This window comes from Aplysia californica, unplaced genomic scaffold, assembly GCF_000002075.1.
Source record: "Aplysia californica isolate F4 #8 unplaced genomic scaffold, AplCal3.0 scaffold00532, whole genome shotgun sequence".
Lineage (NCBI taxonomy): Eukaryota > Metazoa > Mollusca > Gastropoda > Aplysiida > Aplysiidae > Aplysia > Aplysia californica.
The window spans coordinates 189,642-194,924 of NW_004797802.1; positions in this window are offsets into that span (position 1 = coordinate 189,642).

Here is a 5,283-nt window from a genome sequence, read left to right on the forward strand (position 1 = left end):
GATGTTACTATTTTAATTTCTTCACAAGGAAGTTATGTCTGCTGACTTATTTTTTAACTACATCTTGACTCTTTTTATGCTTCGGAGTTTTCACTATGGGTCATATAATTCCTGAACACATAAATTCAATCCTAAATGTCAGGAAACTGTAAGATATCTGAAAGATTGATGGTTTGCTTAAAGCATGGATATATTTTTTAAAATGGTTTTGGCCTTCTGCTGTCTATGGATTTGTTGGCCATTCACTCTTTCTGGGAATGGGAAACCCTTCAAAGAGCTGTAACAAGCAAAACCATTGTGTTTTTGTTATGTAAATCAGTGAGGAAGTGGACTCATTTTCTTTTACAAAATGTACAGGTTTAGAAAATTCACTAGCAAAATCCCAGTCTGATGAAAAGGACGATATCCAACTAGCATTGAAGAGATTGCAGACTGTATAAAAATGTGTTCCTTTTTATTGTATTAAATTTCAGTCCGTCTCTGTGTGTCTACTTTCATCTCTCTGTTTCAGTCTTCTCTCTACATCAAGACATAAACAAGCCTTTCTGGTGAGGAATCAAACCACTATATAAGTACCAATGACACAGACTCTTTATCGCAAAATTGTAGATAATAGATTTAAAGTGATGAAATGGTCAAAGCATGAATCTCAGCATGTGCATGCCACGAACACATTTACTAGTAGCAGTAAAGCAAGGTGTGGAGAAAATGAATTGTTGCCATCATTAGCCAATTAGCGTGTATCCTGGGCCAGAGTTCTACATTATACCATTGGATAAAAAGGCACAAATTACCAGAAATAAATACCCATTACTGTAGGCTTCATGACTACAGTTAGTCTATTTTGGACTCTGTTTTTAGTCTTGTCAGAATTTTGTAATATTCGGTTTCCGAGACTTTTGGTTTAAAAAATTTGGAGTTTGCTTTTAAATACATGTGATGTATATATATGATTAAGCAAGGGAGTCTTCTTCTTCACTTCAGTTCTCACTATCAATAGGATAAGCACAGTTCCTTCAATGGAAATTCTAAAAAAAATACCCAACCAATTTGAGGCCTTCTATTTATTCAAAATTGACTGACGGAAGTTGAGAAAGAGAAAATTATATTTCAGCGTCTTATCGCTCCAACAAAAATACTGTTGAACAACTTACTTCTGTTTATGTGGAAGTAGAACTCTCTGTCTTGAAATAGAGTTTTAGTATTTATATATAAAATTGGAGGAAAAGATCATAAATAAGAGCTTAATTATCGCTGATCAAACGAGTGACAGCAGCAAACTTTTGAATAAATTTATGGGCTCAGTGCTCTTGAAGTTTCCTATGGACAAACTGCCTTTATTCTTGCGGGCCATGAATATACTCCTGTATCTTGGGAGGACAATCTAGAAGTTGACCCATTGGAGCTCCAATGCACCAGACCTCTGGGCTCAGGCCTCATACTCATAAGTTAGTACTTGTTCTGCAGGAATTTTTGTAGGGAATACATTTTAAGTGGGCTGGTAAAACATATTAGAGTATAATCCGCTTATATCAACATGCTTTGGGAAGTGGATTGGATGACCATATATAAAATTTAAAATGTCAATAAATGAATTATGAAGCCAAAGAGGAAAAAACAAGGGCAGGTCAGCGGTAAAAAGACAACGCTGCTTCTGCAACATGCAGCGAGAGAATGAACGTGAGTGAAGATGTGAAGAAAAGAATAGATCTCAAGGTCCACTAAGAAGATGATGTAGGCTTACACAACTACACAGTGAAACTAACAAGAGAGGGGGGGGGGGTAGAGTTGCGGTACCAAAGACCAAGCAGCGAGAGGTGAGTGAGCAATCGGGAATGGGGATAGGGAGGTGATCCCAAGCGCGAGACACGCTCATGTCTGTGAGGCACTGTACTGTGTTGGGGACTACACTGTGTAGGCCGGGAGGCCCTACATGACCTACTAAAGCCTGGAGTGTCGATATTAGGTGACTTGGCGGGTATGCGGACTTGTTGAAGAACTAATGCGTTGACTGCGGTTGACAGCGTGGCTTTTCCCCCCCATTTATGTTCGTGGGCGTCGCCATGTACCCATGAAGCATGACGATAAAGCAGAGTGGACCAAAAAAAATGTCGATAAAAGAGAATTTGTTTAGTGAAGATATTCAAGGAAAAATTTCGTATGGAAAATATGTTGATACATCGGGTGTCAATATAAGTGGATTATACTATATATATATATATATATATACAATCAAACCTCTTTGTTTGGCGCTCATATGACCTTAGGCATTTGCGAGCGCCGAAAACCTCTACTAAAACTTTAAAAAACCCCAGTGTACTGCCAGCCCCACAACACGTTTTGCTAAAATACGAAAAGGAGCATGTGTATAAATGTAAATATAGTACAGTGGAGTCCACTTATAACGAGTCCTGAAACAACGAGAAGTCTGTTATAAAGACATCATTCTAAAACCCCATTTTTTCCCCTTCTTTATCTTTGTAAATAAAATATTGCTATAGCGCAATCACATAAACGTGCGAGTCGGTTATAGCGGTATATTGCTGCTCCTTGCACAGCGCATAGGCCATTGAAACAAGAAAACCTCGCCAGTTGAGAAACTTGTTGGTTATCAAGCGAAACAAAGAATGAGAGAGCCCATGTGTACCAACGATGATGGCCGGAGCGAATGAGTGGGGAGTGTGTAGCACGCGCAGACACACCGTTGTGAAGCAGAACGCACTGCCTGATAGTGATAGGCCAGCCTAGTCTAGATTATATCTAGGCCCAGATATCTATCATGCCTCTCACTTCTCCGATGCGGGGATGGAGAGGTCACAGTGCTGTGATTGATCATGGAGCGAATATGAGGCGTGCGCAAGCAGACGCGGGAACGCACCACAGGGTGTGGTGGGGTGGGGGGAAAACACAGCGAGCGAGTTAGCCTGGAGAACTTTCGTTCTGATAGCCAACGCCGAGCTGTCAACATCGCTAATGTTAGAGAAAGAAACCTGAATCAATTTTTGATCAAGAAAGACCTAGCGGTCATGTTGAACAAAGCCAGCATCGGAGGAGATAATAAAAAGAAATAAACAGAACACCAAGCTCATAGATTAGGCCTACTTTATTATTTCCTTTGAATTTATTACTGGATCCCTTACAACGAAAATCCTGCTATAACGGACATTTCGTACCGGTCCCCTCCCTCTCGTTATAACAGGATTCCACTGTATTTATTCCTTCGTAGGGCCATCTGCCAACTAAGTTGTACAGCCCTTATTTAACTAATATTTATATAAATCAGCTCCGCCATACTGCCAGAGGTACACACTGCACACAGCGCACAACAACCACTGGTTGGCTACTTGATTGCTGATATTTTAAGACAATATGGCATGAATTACCATCTTTATGCTGATGACACTCAAATTTATAAGTCTATTGATTTCGATCAAATACCACTTTTAGTCGACTCTACTGAACAATGTACTAGAGATTTAAAAATATGGATGACCAGCAATAAATTGAAACTAAATGATGACAAGACGGAAATAATGTTGAGTGGAAATACAAAAGCCATTAAAAATCTCCCAGAGCTACAAATTGATATTAATAACCATACCATTCGTTCAAAAAGAAGTCTTAAAAATCTAGGGGTTCAGTTGGATTATGATATGTCCATGTCCTCCCAAATAAGCCAGCTCAGCAAAAGTATTTACTTTCAGCTTAAGAAAATTGGCAGTGTAAGAAATTATTTAACTAAAGCAGCAGCCAAGACACTTGTAACAACACTCATTTTATCAAAGTTAGATTACTGTAATGTATTTTTTCCGGTTTGACATCCGAAAAACTATCAAAGTTACAAGTACTCCAAAATCAAGCAGCAAAATTGATAATGAAACAAAAGAAATCAGCCCACGTAACATCAATTCTGAAAGAACTACACTGGCTGCCAATAAAAGAAAGGATTAAATACAAAACTGCCGTTCTCTGTTTTAAATGTATAAATGATAGTGCACCTTTTTATCTTAAAACATTCCTGGAATTATATAATCCACCTAGAGCCCTTAGATCAGCCTCTGACAATCTAATTCTTAAAACTACAAAACAAAACTACAAAACATACGGCGAGCGTTCCTTTTTGTTCTTTGGTCCCCAGGTACGGAACGAAATCCCATATAAAATAAGATCTGCCCCAACAATTTCCATTTCCAAAAATCAGCTGAAGCATTTTTTATTCACAAAAGCATACCTGTCATAATGATGTACTGTGATATATATGCATGTGTATGCCAGACTGTGAGACTGGAGAAATAGCGAGTGAGAATGAGAGAGAGAAAAAGAGAGAGAAAAGAGAGAAAAAAGAGAGAAAAAAGAGAGAGATAGCGAGAGAGGGAGAGAGATAGAGGGAGAGAGAGAGAGGGAGAGAGAGAGAGACAGACAGAGAGAGAGAGAGAGAGAGAGAGAGAGAGAGATAGAACGGAAATGTTTTTCTATCTGTATAGAATTAATGTTTTAATGAATGTTTCTAGTTACTCACGTTTCAACTGTATTTTGACTGTTCGTGAATTTATATTGCATTGTATATTTTTAGTGAACACATTTTCAACCTCACTGCGAGACTGTTTTTCTGGTATAAAATTTTACACATATGCATTTATATTATATGAATAATACTTTGTTTTACGTACACATTTGTGTCGATTAATTTTTAAGATGTGATGTCTTTTCAATGTAATGCGCATTGAGCATCTTTTAGGAAATGGAAATGCGCAGTATAAATGCTATTTATTATTATTATTATTGATAATCTTTCTCCCACAAGAAAGACAGAGAGAAAGAAGACTCTCGGTTCTGAACACATGTGCATGTACGAGACGCTACATATTTTATATCACCAACAAGAAGACACTTTTCAAACGCAGATCACACAGCAGAATCATGTTCCTTGGTGTTGTGCAGTCGGGACTATACGACAGAGGAACCCCGTTGAACTACTGTTCCGCTTAATTCATGGTCATCCCAAGTCCCAAGGTTGGCTGTATAACGACGATTGACAGGATAAAGACTTCATTGTTCCAAAAGATGACAGATTTGACATATGCAGGTACAGTGTTGAAAAGAGATATCTAAGAGTACCATCTGAAGAATATAATAATAATAACTCTCACACTGCTTGAGGTGCACTTCAGCCGAAGCACATTCTTCCCCTCTCCCCTCTCAACTTTTGAATCAACATGTACACAGTATTTTAAGATAATGCTTTCCATGTCTACACAAAACCATACAATATAAAAACTTTGC